Here is a 16,703-nt window from a genome sequence, read left to right as displayed (position 1 = left end):
TTGCCTCCATGCATTCTGCTGAGCTCTTTCAGTACGGGAGGACTGCAGGAGCTCTGAGAACATGCCATCACAAGTGCGTTTTTTTCGCCTTCTTTACTGTGCTAGCCTTTGGGACGGAGAGGATAGGGAGAGTGTAGAAACATTTTGCAGCTGCGGGAGGAAAAAAGGGAGAGTAGTATTTAAAAAAAAAGATACATTTTAGAGAACAAAGGGAAGACTATTTCACACTGAAATCAAGTGATTCACATTACATAGCACATGTGCTTTTGGTAAAAGGTCACATTTTGCCCACTGGTTTGTTGTGAGATATCACATATGCTCGGCTGGGCAACAGAATTCAGCTTGCAGGCAGCCATGGTAAGGCACAGGGTTTCGGCTTCTTCAACTTTCATAACATGTGGGAATGGTTTCAAACAGCAGCGTCCTCCTTGGTTGGGTTGGCCATTTAAAAGGAGGGGCTGTGGTTTTAGGGTGAATGTGCAGCACAACCCAAACATCCCCCCCTGCAATTCTCTGGGATGATCACTTCACCCCCCCCCCCCCACCACCACGTGGCTAGTATCAGGGAAGATCCCCGTCAGCCAAACCAACAGTTCAGCATGAACAGGCCTCCCCCCACCGCATGGCTAACAGCGGGGATGATTTCTTTTCAGCCAAAGGCAAACAACCCAGCAGGAATGGGCACCTCTGAATGTCCCCTTGGCATGGTAAAGTGTCCTACCATGGAGGATGGAATACGGCTGCCCTCCCCAGAAACCTTCTGCAAAGGCTTTTAGAGTACCTCCAGGAGAGCTTCATGGAGATGTCTCTGGAGGATTTCGGCTCCATTCCCAGACATGTTAACCGACTTTTCCAGTAGCTATACTGGCCACAGATGCATCCCAAGTCTTCAGGGCAAATCAATCATTAAACACGCTTGCTTTTAAACCCTGTATTATATTTACACAGGTACACTCACCAGAGGTGTCTTCTCTGGCTTCATGATCCAGGAGCCTGCCTTTGGAGGGTATTGGCTCCAGAGTGAACAATAGTTCCTGGCTGCCGGGGAGAAGGGATTCTCTGCTTGCCTGCTGTGCCCTATCCTCAATCTCCTCCTCCTCATCCACAAAATTCTCATCCCTGTTGCGCGAGACTCCCTCCTTGCAGGTGTCCACGGTCAGTGGTGGGGTAGTGGTAGGGCCCTCCCCAGAATTGCATGCAGCTCATCACAGAAGCTGCATGTATGGGGCTCTCACCCAGAGCGACCGTTTGCATCCTTTGTTTTTTAGGAGACTTGCCTCAGCTCCTTAACTTTCTCGCGGCACTGCTGTGTGTCCCTGTTGTAGCCTCTGTCCATCATGCCCTTGGAGATTTTGGCAAATATATTGGCATTTCATCTTTTGGCGTTCTGCCTGAATGTATTCTCCCCACACACCGATCAGATACAGTACCTTCCGTTCGGTCCATGCTGGAGCTCTTTTGCGATTCTGGGTCTCCATGGTCACCTGTGCTGATGAGCGCTGCATGGTCACCTGTACTGATCAGCTCACCACGCTGGCCAAACAGGCAATGAAATTCCCAAGTTTCCGGGGCTTTTCCTGTCTATCTGGCTAGTGCATCTGAGTTGAGAGCGCTGTCCAGAGCGGTCACAATGGAGCACTCTGGGATAGCTCCCAAAGGCCAATACCATTGAATTGTATCTACACTACCCCAAATCCGATCCAGTGAGGTCAATTTTAGTGCTAAACCCCTCACTGGGTAGGGGTACAGAAATAGAATTTAAGAGCCTTTTAAGTCGACAAAACAGGCTTGGTCGTGTGGATGGGTGCAGGGTTAAATCGACCTAAGGCTGCTAAATTCGACCTAAACTTGTAGTGTAGATCCGGGCTAAAAGACTAGTTTATACATGTATCGGAGGTCTAAAATATTTTAAGAGGAATTCATTCTAGGTGATGGAAAATGGGAGTTTATATGGGAGTTATACTTTTTATTCAGACTAAACTTCTTAATTTAATACAAAAAATTAAGAAAATGTTCTGGAAGAAAAATATATCCAAGTACTATTCTTTAGTTCTTTCTGATCTTTTGTGTTATTTTTATTTCCTGTGTTTTTCTCCCCTGGCATCATATTACTTATCTTAGGCCCTAAAATTAATAGTGATCTGTTCAAAAAAAAGAGTTAATAAAATAAATGAAGACAAATCTTGTATTAATTGAATATTTTTTTCAAGGCTATTTCAAGAATACTTTTTCTTAGTTATCTTCTACTTTTGCCACTTATGCAACATTCACTATAACAATGAGCACCAGTAAATAACTGAAGCGTTTACATAGTAACAAAGGAGAAATTAAATACGAAATTTACCAATGGATATTTTTACATTTGTTATCCAATAGCCTTTTTATTTTCCTTATTCTGTATGAATTGTTCCAGTTTTTGGAATAAAAAAATAAGCAGAACACAACAAAAAGAGGCAAAAAACTATCTAAAAGAAGGCAACTGATTAGAATACGCATAACAGTGGTGAGAAACCTGTGAGAATGAGAGTTTAAAAGCATTCTAGGAATCAGCCACATAAACATAGAAATTCAATTAAAATGTCACTTAGAGAAGGCACTGGAAAGAGCTATAAACCTTATGAAGCAGATTTTTTTTCCAGCTATTAAAGTGATTAAAATGAAAAAAAAAATTTTAAAAACTAATTACTTGCAATAAAATTTTTTGCAGACCATAGAAGACCAAAATAGAAGAAGTCCATTATATTAAAATTATAAAAAGCTACCCATACACCACAGCATCAATATGATAATTAATGGCTTGAATTAAATATGTAAGACAGCAATGGACTATCACCATCGCTGGGTTCAGCTTTAATTGAGCCAACTAACCTGCTGCATTTTACAGAAGCAGCGTTGCTGTTTACATCTGAATTTCCTTATTTTGTGAGTTGAAGAATTTTAATTATACTTTAAGTTGCTAATTCCCTTTCTTCTCCAGAAGATCTAAGTCAACTGTATGGGAAGCCTCCATAAAAGACTGACCTTGGAAGACACTGAAATCTACCATAAACGCTGTACAGTGACTTTGTATAACTTATGCATCGGCTTCATGATGTCCAAATATGATTATTCCATTACAGTACTTAAGCAACAGTGTTAAAGGCCCTGTACTCAGAAATATTTATAAGATGGGGAAAAAAAATACAAAAAAGACACCACTTCAGTAGGCTTACAGAAGCTTTTTTTGTTCTCTTCGTGTAAGGCTGACAGACCCTGGTCATCAGCGCGCAGGAAAGAACCTGGGACCTCTGGAGCTTAAAGCAGAAGCCTCTACCACATGAGCTAAAAGCCAACTGCCCATTAGCTAAGGCTGTACAGCAGACTCATGTTCTCTTTCTCTAGTGGTCTCAGTGCCAGGAGGTGTGTGGGTTACACTTGCATCAGTTAACTAAAAACAGTATCCTGAGTGCTACACTGACATCAATAACACACTTCTTTTCCTTCAACATATATGCAGCATAAATTAAAAGAATAATCATTTTTATAGCACCAGTCCACCAAAGCATTTGGTGCTTTATAAATTCAGACCCTGATCTTGCAAAAACTTATAAATGGACAAATTGTATACACATGCACAATCTCATTGCATTCAATATTCATGTGCATAAAGTAACATTTACTGGACTGGTGTCAAATATCTAAAAACCCACATCAAAAAGTCAAATACATATATCAAAGGTGGTGGTAAAGAAACAGGGAAAGGATAATAAGTAGAGGCACAAGAATGGGTGCAAGAAATACCATGATTAAATTAAGAGATGTTTTAAGGTACAGAGAGATGGATGTGGAGATAGACTAGGTCATCCCATCACAAAAGCAAGGTTAGTTGCCAATGCAAGACAGAATGGGGGAGAGCCTTACAACATATCAGTGGGCAGATACTAGTCAGTACAAGGCAGCACAAACTTCAAAATAGCAGTCTATCCTGTGCAGGCCACCCACACAGAGAATCTATGATGGACATAATAGGATGATGATTCCTCAAACATGTCACTGTTTTCTGAGCAACCTGCAAGCAGTAGAGTTGACACATTGGGAAGGGATTACAGCAATAGAACCTCATGGCTCTGAAGGCATGTTCTACTGTGATCACATGGTTAGAGGATAAACAACAGTGCAGCCTGCACAGATTTTTATACTACCTTTAACACCCAACAGACTGTGATCAAAAGCGACTTCTGTGTTCCTCATCTGATCTTTTACCTCTGTGCATTGCCATGAGCAGGAGCACAGAGGAGAAAGCCTTGGCATTCCATAGGAACTGCAATAGTAGACCCTCTGTCGTTTCAGAGGAATGCTTTAAACCCCAATAATAATTCTGCTCATGGCACAGAAGCTTCTTCCTAGCTCCAGGCATTCAGTGTTTGGGAATATGTTCTGAAGTATGTAGGTTTATATCCGTTACACATTTAACACACCTTCGGATCTTCTTACCACTCGTATAAATGTATAAAAATATCAGCAGCCTCTAATACAGAAACAAAAACTTATTTTTTCTCCCAAGAATGGGAAAAGGGTACAGCATGCAAGAGGAAATATTGTTCAAGCTTTCTTCCAAAGGATGGGTCAAACGTACATTACAAGTATTAGAGGGGTTACATATACCACCCAGAAAAGCCACTAAATATGGCATATAGCTAAAGCCAACCAGTGAAACAACAACAAATAAATCCAGGAACGGACATGAGAATGAACTATGCGGAACCAATGCTGAAGGCACGTGGAATTTCAGTCTCCTCTTTCTTGCCAGTCATTTTCTCTGAAACAAAATGAAAAAAAGGCAAGATCGGGGGTGGGGGCAGGTGGGGAGGAATTTACACAAATTTACACAATTTTGTTTTTACACAAATTTACACAATTTTGAATTTACACAAATTTGTTTTTCCTTGGGAAGTATACACCATTCTTCTTATGTGCCACAATTGGCTCAACCAGTGAGCACACAGAATTTGGTAGAAGCAAGAGAATAACGGGCAATAGGAGATTCCCAAACCCATTCCACATCCACCCTGACTATACTGGCCTTGTCAGCACTGGCTCTCCACTTGTAAGATAACTCCATTCTCTTCGTGTGTCAGTATATTTACGCCTGCATTTGTAATTTTCACTCCATGCAGCTGAAGAAGTGGGGTTTTTTACCCATGAAAAAATATGCTCAAATAAATCTGTTAGTCTTCAAGGTGTCACCAGACTCCTTGTTGTTTCTGTCAATATAGACTAACACGGCTACCCCTCCAATTCTTGAATGTGGGTTTCTTTCATCCCCCAATCACAGAAGTACCTGCACAGGAAACAAATAGGGTATGTTTACACTGCAATAAAAAACCCAAAGCACCAAGCCTCAGAGCTGGGGTCTCAAAGGCTTTAAGACCAGAAGGGACCATTGTGATCCATTGATTCAGGCCTGCAGGATTAATAGTAGAAGCATAGATGTTTGGGCTCAGGCTCTTAGATATGTAAACAATGCAATTTTTAACCTCACAGCTCAAACGTCACAAGCCCAAGTCAGATGACCCAGACCAGACATGGATCTTTTATTGCAGTATAGATGAACCCTTAGCTTTTCTTAATTTCTTTTACTTCATTCCGCTTTTCTCCAAGTCTCTTTCCCTCTCCTGCTCCATTTGGGATTTCCTGCAATTCCCTCAGCCACCAGCCATCTCATCCATTCTTTGCCCCAAGCATCTCCTGGTCTCCTTTTGAGGGTGGCATAATACACATTCTCCATCACTAAGCTGCAGCTGCATTCTCCCCAGCCAGGACAGTTAGAGATGGCTCCCTCCTTGTTCATGAGCATTGTTCCTTTAGTCAGGCAGAAGACACAGACAGGAAGTAATAAGAGGTACTTGCTCCCCTCCCCCCAAGGGTGGTTATGCTCTATCTACAGGGCTTCTATCCTTTCCTGTCCCACAGGGAAAATGCTGTTCCAGCCTAACATGTGATGCCACTACACTAGTGGCACACCTGCCCTCCATTCCTTTTGTCTTTTTCTTTCTCTGTGTCTATCATTCCTCATTATGTTCTCTCTTAACCATGGTTTTCCCAGCTAGCCCAGGTAGTACAGAGAACTTTTGCTCGCCGCTTACCTGGGAATAGTTTAACTGACTTTACATACATTTGTAAGAAGACAGAGAGCCCCAGGCTGACTTTTAATTACTTAACTAAACCAATGTTTCTCTCTTGGTAAATTCCTGATCTGGAACAACAAGGAAAAAAGCAAGCTGGCATGCACATATGGGCCCAAACATTTTGGGTTTCCTTGGCATAAGAGTTCAACCGTGGTATGGACCAACCATGTGAGTTAACAAAGCATTCTGAGCATTGCCATGAAAGCGATCCTGCCAGGCACCCCATGCTGCAGTCAGAGGGGCACACCCATACATTTTCTTTTGCTCACAGAGCTAGAACCATGTCTCATTAGCTCCCCCACTTCCAAGCTATTTCACAGAAATACTGGTAGCCAAAATCTAGGAATAAAAGATATGGACGGCTTGCGTAGACAGATTTTTTTCTAGCGCTATCCTTTGTGGGCAATAATTGTGAAAAGCTCCTTCGACAGCCTCAACATTTTAGGGCACAGGCTTAGAATAGAAATATTGATAGTTCATTGATGATAGGGATGTCACTGGAGTATAACCATCATTTAGCTTGATTTTTCTTTATTCACCGTCCTCCACCAGCCAAATTTGGCTTTTGTAGGTCGCGTGTTAAATAAAAAAATGAAATCATTAAAAAAAAAAAAAAAAACTATCGGCAATCATTTAGCATTGCTGGAGAGAGATGCATCTGAGTGGACATAATTAAACTGTTGATTCCTGCTATGGGGTTTAAGGTAGGAAATGCAAACCAATTATTGATGCTGTAAATGGCTCTCTGAAAGAAAAAATAAAAAGACTGAAGCATCCTAAGGCATTAATTCAAGACAGCAATTTCAAGTGCTTCCTCCCATACCACTGAATCTATAGTAACACAATTGCTATACAAAATGAAGATAATGGGAAAGAGATTGTTACCACATCAATAGTAATTGCTATCAAATAACAAGAATACGTATTCAGCATTATAGCAAGTACCAGACAGAAACTGCTGTAGTTAAGGTTGCATCATTTCCATTATAACCCTATTTTCAGTCCCCAGTTTTTACAAAAAATTGCTGACAGATGTATGCTATCTACGTCTGCAGCTTAATTTACCTTTGTAGTTAAACTGTCTCCTCCCCAGATTTGCACCCATGGATTGATTTGCTGCTGGTTGAAAAGAAAAAAAATATAGTACATGTTTACTGACAAAACTATTAAAACATATTCTGAGAATTTTTCATATATGAAGTCTAAGATGGTCCTCTGTACACATGTAAAAATATCTTGTTTAAAAAGATTATTCGTTACAAAACTTCTTGTGTAGCTAAGTATTTTAATAAAACTTCTTGCATTTAAATCTCATTGGATAGGAGACAATATGTGCTCCAACAAGTATAGAAGGCTATGCACAGTCTTGATAGATTTCCACACACCTGCTGAATTGTCCTTCCATCTTAACATGTAATTTTGCTTGACAGAGATTACTGCAAATTTATAGTAGGAACACTTCACTTTTTTGGAAAAATCTCACTTATGTCATTCAGCATTGGTCTAACTGCTCCCACTGAAAGCAATGGGAGTTCTCTTATTTTAAGTTTTAATATTTAAACTGTAATAATTTTAAACATCAGAAACTGCATCTAAACTGCCTGCTCTCAGCAGGAAAAGCTGCAAGCTCTTAAAGCCACAGAAAACCAGCCTTCTTTACCTTGTTTAGATGCTGCAATGCTCTTTGATAACAAGGACAGCTTTTATTAGTGAACGATCAATAGTCTCATTCAAGTGAAAGACTGTCAAGTTAAATATTTCCCAAATGTTGATTGTGTCAGAAATTAAGGGACTACTGAATCCCCTAGCTGCTACTGTGTGGGTGAAGTATGGTAGTGCACTCAAGATGAGGTTGATTAGAAGGGTCAGGGTTATACAAAGTTAAAAACCATATCCCACTGAGACCATGTACTCTTTATATTCAAAGAACTTCCATTACCTTTTACTTGTGTCAACAGCTTTCAGCAGTACAATGGCTGAAAGACTTTTTTGGCTTCTTTAAGCCCACATGGTTATGCCGGAAGTATGAAAAAAGTTAGTGGGTTCTGAACACTAAAACATCCTAAAACTCATTAAATATACTTGTGTCATGCTTCAGGAAGAATTACACTGAAGATTCAGACTCAGGCTTTTCTAGAAAGGAGACCACCACGCTTTTGTGCAAGTTTAAAGAGTGTACCCATGAATGAACCACAATGGTTTTTGAAGTGCCCACTAAGTATGTACAAGATTCAGCTGACTCTAGAGAAAGGCTACCCACCCAGAACTAGATTAGTCAATACAGAGTAATTGCTAACACTCGCATTAAGGCCTACATCTGCTGCTATTATAGTCAAAGGCAAGACTTCTACTGATGTCAACCTAAGTAATGACACTTCAACAAGTGCTCAGCACCCAACAATCTATCCCAAGAGTAAGTAGAGTAAATTCTAGTTGCTGAATTAACCAGATGGATTTTCAATTCCACAATGTTGCTTTCTTTCCTTCTGGGGGGGGGGGGGGGAAGGGGGGAGGACACAACACAAAAACAAGTAAATCTCTTTCCATACTAAATCTCAATAAAAATGCTGAAGACAAAACAATCAAGCAGATGGTGACATTATTAATATTTAACAGTTTTCAGCCGAATAAGATCCTTTTTTCAGCATGGGAGCAAATAAGTTGCAACACCTAGACAATGCCACTGCGAGTCAAGGGTTCAGTTTCAACCTTAACTCTTAAGGGTGCTACATAAGCCTAATGTACTTAATATGGGGTCAAGGCTTAAGACTGCTTTAACAAATTCACATAACATCTTTACAGTACACATGCTATTGTTTAAACAAACATATATTAGGGCGTCACCCAGAACACAGCATATTAACCTGAACTAACAGATGCTTATTGAAACAGGCATAATATTGTTGATAACTGCCATAGTTCTCTTGGAAAAAAAACAAAAACAAAAACAAAAAAACAAATCACAAAAAGTCATAACCATTTGGGAGGCAGGAATTACCAGTAAAATATATAAACCTGGAAAATTAAGCACAAATTCCCTCCCAAGATGTTTATATTTTAATTCAGTGACTTAAAAAGAACGAATAAATATTCAAAAAGTAAAAATAAAGTTTGCTTCTTAGGAAATCTGTTTTAGATTTATACAACACCATTGTAGCCCACAAAAGCAGACATTGTGTATGTTCTCTTCTGCTTCGCTGTTTCAATCCTCCCACTCCACACACAGCCAATTTTTAGGCTATGCATTGATGGGACTTCCAGATTATTCTCCTGATACAGTGGTTCATTTATTCCATTTTACTGTTTATAGGGTTGCTGCCATACAAGATCATTCCCAATAAAAGCAACAGTAAACAGTAAGTTTTTAGGAAAACTCTTTCGGAACCTTAAATACTCTTTCACCTTGATGAGAGTCTTCCTTCCCTCCAGTCACCTCTCGTCCACTTTGGCTGCTCTGCTGCTGCTACAGGGCTGACTCACGAGCTGAAAATTCTGTTCTGCACATCCTTAAATGTGTCTATTCCAAAGCAGAACCTTCATATGCAGAAATATTTGCAGGTTTTGGATGCAGCTCCAGCTTCAAGATGCCAGACACTTGGGAAGAATGCACCACAAAGAACTAGTCCACACTAGAAGAGCTACAGTGGCATAGCTGCTCTACTAGAGCATGTCCATTGAAGATGCTCTATGCCGACAAGAGAGAACTCTCCTGTTGGCATAATAAATCAGTTACCACCTCTCGTGGAGGTGGTAACTATGTTGGTAGGAGAATCCCCGCACTGATATAACGCTGTCCCACTGGTGCTTAGGTCGGTATAACTTACCTCACTCAGGCAGATGGCTTATTCGCATCCCTGAGTGACATAAGTTGTACCAACGTGAGTGGTAGTGTAGACTGGCCGAAAAGTTATTAGCATTGCATCACATGGAAGAGTCACTGTGACAGTCAAAAATATAGTAAAGGGGTACATATGAGCATAGGTGCACTCAAGCCAACATAACATCCATCTTACACTATCATAATAATCCTTTGACCACTCCAAACTGGAAAGAGCGTCCCCAACTCAACATGCTGAAGAGTCTCAAAGCTTTGATCTCCTCTTTGTCAGTGGTGTCTATATTAATATGGCCAGTCCTCATTTGTTGATTGAAAATGCCATGTAAGCTTTGTTAAATTCAGAAGTATATTTGATATATGAGAAATTTAAGAATGCTGGCAAAATGAAAACTATTCATTATAATTTATGTATTTTGGATGTTTGGCCTAAAGTGAACTATCAAATGGATTGCAGCAGTCAATTCGTCTGCTAGAATTCCAAGTCATGCACTTATGAAAGCATAATTCGAGAAGTCAGCAGTCAGCCAGAAGCCAAATATAATCATTTTGTAAACTCAGCAATACACTTCTTGGAGTTTAGCTAGGATAACCATGTGCATATTTCCTGAGTGACAGAAACAGTCTGTTTTGACCTGTGTATTTGAGAGGTGTACAGGGGAGGCCACTAAGTGGAATGTTGACCACCTGTAGTGGTTCTGAGCATTTTATTCCAGAATGACGCAGCAGCCAGTTACATATATGGATGTTGAATACCCACAACATGGGACAAGTACTCCATGTTCCCCTTTCAATGTAAGTCTTGTTTAAACTGGCTAAATATAATGGTTAACTCTTCCTTTTGATTTAAATATTTCTGCATGACTTTAATAGATCAGTTGTAAGTTTTACTAGACAGCACTGGTAACAACTGCAATATCATGCCTTTTACCTCATTTTCACCCCATTTTTAACTGTTTTAAATAAAAAAAGTTATGATTTCCAGTTATATCAGTTTTGTTGGGGTTTTTTTGTAAAAAGCATACTACTGCAAATACTATTCTAGGTAAATCCTGTTGTGCAGTAAACATCCTTTAAAAAAACAAAACAAAAACAAAAAAAACTTTGACCTCTAGCATTGCACCCCCCCACAGATGTGTGAAGCAGAAATTCACATTTAAGTTAAGTAGGCAGAGAATGAAGCATCCAAAGGGATTTAGACACCCACTGAAATTAATGGTAATTGAGCATTCAAATTCCCCTGGCAGTTTTGAAATAGCACCCCCCCCCTTTTTTTTTTTTTGCGCAAAAGGTTTCTAAAGATATGAAGTTGCTCAGGTATAATAAATAGTGTGTCTTGGAAAGAATAATTATGTGGTGGGTCTCTCTCCAGCCCTCCCCTGCTGAAGCTTTCACTTTGTATAATTATTCACTGGGGCAGAGAAAGACGAACTCCACAGCACAGTAATGGGAGCACTCATCTGGGAGGGGAAAGGCCTGGGTTCAAATCCCCGCTCCACATCAGGTAGAGTAGGTATTTGGACCGGTCTCTCCCACTTTCTGGGTGGATGCTCTAAGCACTGGGTAACTGAGTATAAGGGGGCACCACCAACTCCTGTGGCTATATTTTGTTTAAGGGCCAATCCAACAGACTCTTACTACAGCAGTGAGGGAGCACATCTCAGATTCTGCAGTGAGATAGGAGGGAATGTCTATTTTGTGCATCTTGCTGAGGCTGATGCAGGTTAGCCACCAAGCTGTTCAATGCTGTCGAGACGGAGACAACTACGCACATTCCCATTGACAAATTTAAGCACCCAGAGACTGGCAACAGCTATGTGGTGGTTTTGAGGATCAAAGTTTTGGATTTGTGCAACTCCAGGGGCAGTTAGGCCCTTAAGTTCCTTTGTGAATCCCACCCAGTGCCTCTGCATGGAGTTCCCTAGGCTTGTATAGATCCCCAAGGTTTGAGGGCATGACCTGTATCCTTTTCTACAAGCCCCATCCTTCTGCCAGGACAATGTGCGTGGGAGGAATCTTCACAGAGATTTCATCCCCAATGTCACTTCCTGAAGGGATTTGGTCCATTAAATGCACAAGAGTTACAAATTTTTATCATCTTTTTAGTGGGACAAGTGAGCTTTGAATAGCTTTTTGGAAATATTTATAAGAAAGCCCACAATATTGGCTCTGCTAAAGAGTTCACTCTACAGTTCTGAAATGCTTCCTTTGCTAGTGAATCCAAGCTGCGCTTAGTGTATTTTCAAACTGGATTTTACATCTCACCACAACTTACTTTTTATGCTCAATTTGAGACACATCCCAAATCCACAGCTGTGACCTCTCTTGCATTTTACAGGATGACATCAAATTTATTATCACAGGCCTACTATGAAGAATCTTCACCCCTCCACATTTGGAGGATGAGCAGGATCTGCACTCCAGTCCCTTGCCCAACAGGATTGGGCCAGGTAGGAAGGAGACGGTGAGAGGAACAAAGAGGGAGTTGGGACGAAAAAGAAAAGAACACAGAGGTAGAAAGTTCACTTTTCCGGAACACAAAGAGAAAAACAAGAAGGGTGAGAATTTCAAAAGGGCTCAATTCCCATTGGATTTCTACAGAAGCACAGTTTGGCCAATGCTAAGCACTTCCAAAAATACTACCCATGTTGTTTAGGGCATATCTAAAGTTAAAACAATGCATGAGCACAGCACCACTGCCGTGCGTGAATGAAGATGCTCTAAGAGCTGATGGGAGAAAGCTCTTCAATAAGCTTACTTAATCCATTTCCCCAAGAGATGGTAGCTACGTTGGTGGGAGAAGGTTACCCGCAGACATTGTGCTATCTAGATAGGGAGTTATACCAACCTAACTATGTTGATCAGGTGTGTTGACTTTTCACACCCCTGAGCAATGTAGTTATACCAATTTAGGTCTGTAGTGTAGACCAGACCGTAGACTAGGCACCTTATTTCAGATAAAGGAAGGTGTGATAAATGAAGGGGGAGGGGTAGCTCCCTTTTAAGGACACGCAGCCAGCCAGTTAGCTGTAAAATCTCTCTTGGTAGCTATTCCTCTGCTTGCTTTACCTGTAAAGGGTTAAAAAGCCTCCCTGCATTGGTACAAAAAAGTGGGCACCTGCCCAAAAGAGCCAATGGTAGGGCTAAAACTTTTTAAAATTGGAAAAAGTCACCACTGCTCCACAAACACCAGTTTCGTCTCCTCCCCATTCCAGTCTGTGCATTTTTCCATTCTACCATCCGCAGGTGCAACATCCCCTTCTATCCTGCATAGTCCTCCTCCTCAATGGTGCCCGTAAGAAGTGAGATAATAATCAGGTTTCACTCCTCCCCACATCTAAATGGTAACATGGACCTCTGAAATTCCCAGTGCATCCTGTTTGCTTTTAGGTCTGGCTTTGAGAATGAAAGCATTTTGGGGCAGAGATTCCATTTTTGGATAGCATACAGCACTGAACACAGTGTCAGCTCTAAACAAACAGAAATAAAGCCACTATTCAAGCTTAAAGAGAAAGGATTGCTGTAACTGCAAAGTCATTCCTCGGTACCCCACCAGGTAGCATTCCAAGAGTTTGTTCATCTGGCAGCCAACCAGTCAGTCTATGCCACCACAAGTGGTACCTATAATCCTACACCGTGAGAGGGCCAGCCAATGAGTACATCACTCCCTATCTCCAGATGACGAGCGAGAGTCCTTAGAGTGCAATGGTGGGGTTTCCTCAACTCAGAGAGATCGTCTATCATTCATTTTTGTTAACAAGCTGTGAACCCAAAGCTGTTCTGGTGCTGGTTCTCAGGCTGCATGGTAGAATCCAGTCAACATATTTTACCAACAATCCATATGAAATAAGATTGAATCTTCCAAAAGAAAAACATTAAAGAGTTAGCAAGAAAGACGCATTTTATGCTCTATCTCAGAGGTGGGCAAACTTCTTGGCCTGTGGGCCATATTTGTGAATAGAAATTGTATGGTAGGCCATGACTGCTCATGAAATTGGAGGTTCCTGGCCAATGGGAGCTGTGAGGGGCGGTGCTTGAGGTAAGGACTGCGTGCAGAGCCCCCTGGCCCCCCTACCCATAGGAGCCAGAGGGGGAACATGCCGCTACTTCCGGGAGCCACGCAGAAAGCCCCCAACCCTGCTACCCAGGCTGGATTAAAAGGTCCCATGGGCTAGACGTGGCCCATAGTCTGCCCACCCCTGCTCTATCTGAAAGAAAGAGAAAAAAACTACTTTATAGAGGAATACTGTGGCTTCTAGGGGAAAAAAGCATCTGGCTGTAACAACATCTTTTCCTATAACAGTGTGTACATCAACTAACATCAATAGCCTGCTTAGTAATCCGTACTTTGCACCAACAGTCTATAAAATTAATTTTAAAGAGAAAGCTTAACACCAAAAATCGTGGGGAGTGGGGTTGAAAATAGTGTGACATGGACTTATAGTTAACAAAATTACAAGAAAAATAAGTGTATGAGTTGCAAGTCTTAAGCGAGTGGCAGACAGATATTTGACCAACTTTAATGTACCCTCATACATCATTTGAGACTTATTATGTCTACTTTAAAATGAGGTATGGTGTGGAGCTCTCAAGTGGTACCATTCCCACAGAGAAGAGAATTAAAAAAATGCCATAATCAGAAGTGAATACAAATATTTCAAAGAGGTCATTGTTAGTTTAATGACAATGTATTATGCCAAGACATGAAATTGGATTTGTGTGACCTCAAAGCGTAACAATCTAGAAGTATAACAAAATCCAACACATTTCAATGATACCTAGAAATGTCAACATCATTATCATCTTGTTCATCATTATGATCTCTGCAAATATGCGCTTACTGTTGGGACAGTGCCAGATTATTATGAATTACTGTGGCTGATATGAATGAATGTGGTAAGCATGAGTTTTGTATGGATTGGTACGTCTAAATTTGCTAGAGGATTCTGGAAGCAGGATTCTCTTATCAGACAGAAGGTGAAAGTGCTGAAATTGCATTCCAATGATTAATAAAAGCTCTGTGTGTGTGTAAGTTTCAACATCAAACTTCGGAAAATATCAGCCGGGAGGCCCAGCCCACCAGATAAAGAAAATGTAAAAACGTGTGGATCAGTGAGCTTGGTACAGGCTGACCCAGGTCAAAATGACGCTCTGGATGGCATGCTAAGAGCTCAAGTGAATGATTGATGAGAGGGTAAACGTAGTCATTGTCATGCTGTAGTGTTTCTGGAATGATAAAAAAGATCACACTGGTTTTGGGCACCATTGTTCAACCTCACCTGCAAGCTTACAGCACCACTTGACATTTCCACATCCTACTTAGTCTGAACATACATGAAATAACCTTTCAAATGATATATGACATAGGTGTGCCTAGTGTGGGTACATTAAACTCTCAAAATAGGGTCATCTATGGAGAATTGCTGCATGCCTGCCTATCTGGCAAGTTTTAACCCAGAGCAAATGTTTATATTTTAAATGATAAATCCTCAAGTATGGTATTCTATGGAAATATTGCAAACTTTTAAGTAAGTAAGTAAGTGTGTGTGTGTATAAACAGCACTTTTATATTAAATTTTGATAAGACAATATTGATTTAGTTCCAACTGGCCAATCTTAAAACACAGTTTTTATAATGGGAACCAGAAAAGAAAACTGCCTCACTACATATTTACATAGTACAACATACCTGATCTTTTCTTTCCATTACACTCTAGTAGCGTACTTTATTTATGTGGCTCAGCCAGAGAAATCTAAATTAGCACTGTCAATCTAAAGAGGGTTTTGTCAGCATGACTCCTTTACAATTCAACAGACATGAGTTAAGGTTCGTGTCTTAGACCACACAATAAAGGAAGGCATCTCCACGGAATACCAGCCATTGCTGCTCCATGTTGTAACCCTTTCTTTGGCCTGAAGCCAGGATTTGCAAGTTCCACTAAACTTTATGTCAAAGTACCATCTTGGGAAACTTGGTTAAAACTAAAATACCTTTATATTTCCCTTGTATTTATTTTCTATTAAGACAGACAGCATATCTACATTACCATTGTTTAAGCTGGAATTTACAGTTCTTGGAATTCCTTTGAAAGCTTTCTTAAATTTGCACTGAAGCAATGTTGCCATAGCGCAAAGGGATTGTAAATGAAGGATGTCAGCATTGCTGTAGAGAGCAGCCAAGCAAGCTAAGTAGAAGAGACAGCTAAAAATACACTATGATTTACAAGACTTGAACCTGGTAAAAACATGCCCTTATTTTAAGCCAAGAGGAATCTGGTAGAAATGTTTTTAACATGAGGTTGCTAATCATTCTGATCAAGGTCTTGTAACAGTGAAAGGCTAGTCACATCTCAGAACCCCACACTCTAATTTTAACCCTACCAAGTGCATTACTACAACAGTCTAAGAACAAACAAATTAGTCATAGGGGCTAGTCACAAGGTCAGTAAAATTCAAGAGCATATCATCAGGATAACCATCACATACAACCCTGTACAACTCATGAAACAGCACCAAGCTCTATTATAACACTTTCCTCCCCTGTAGGGGAGAGGATGGAGTGTTAGTGACCTACACAAAGAAGCGGAACAAGCAGTGTCTGTGGAGGAAGACAAGCCAGAAATAGTTTTCCAGTTTTGGTATCTTTGGTACATGAAAAACCTATTGCATTAAGTTTACAATGCAACATTGAAGTCTGATGA

General features: G+C 40.6%; 1 protein-coding gene across 4 annotated transcripts in view; it reads right to left on the bottom strand.

The window, feature by feature from the left end:
• SPSB4 (splA/ryanodine receptor domain and SOCS box containing 4) overlaps positions 1 to 16,703 on the bottom strand; it is a 320,168-nt gene that overhangs the window by 139,566 nt on the left and 163,899 nt on the right. The window contains exon 1 of one of the 4 annotated variants that reach the window (XM_073359971.2): positions 7,233 to 7,281. The exons of the other annotated variants lie outside the window; for them this stretch is intronic. The gene's annotated coding sequence lies outside the window, so the exon portion shown is untranslated. Of the gene's footprint in view, positions 1 to 7,232; positions 7,282 to 16,703 lie in introns of those variants that run through there. 4 annotated transcript variants of the gene reach the window in all.

This window comes from Lepidochelys kempii, chromosome 9 (assembly GCF_965140285.1).
Source record: "Lepidochelys kempii isolate rLepKem1 chromosome 9, rLepKem1.hap1, whole genome shotgun sequence".
Taxonomy (NCBI): Eukaryota; Metazoa; Chordata; order Testudines; family Cheloniidae; genus Lepidochelys; species Lepidochelys kempii.
This window is presented reverse-complemented; position numbering and strand designations above follow the sequence as displayed.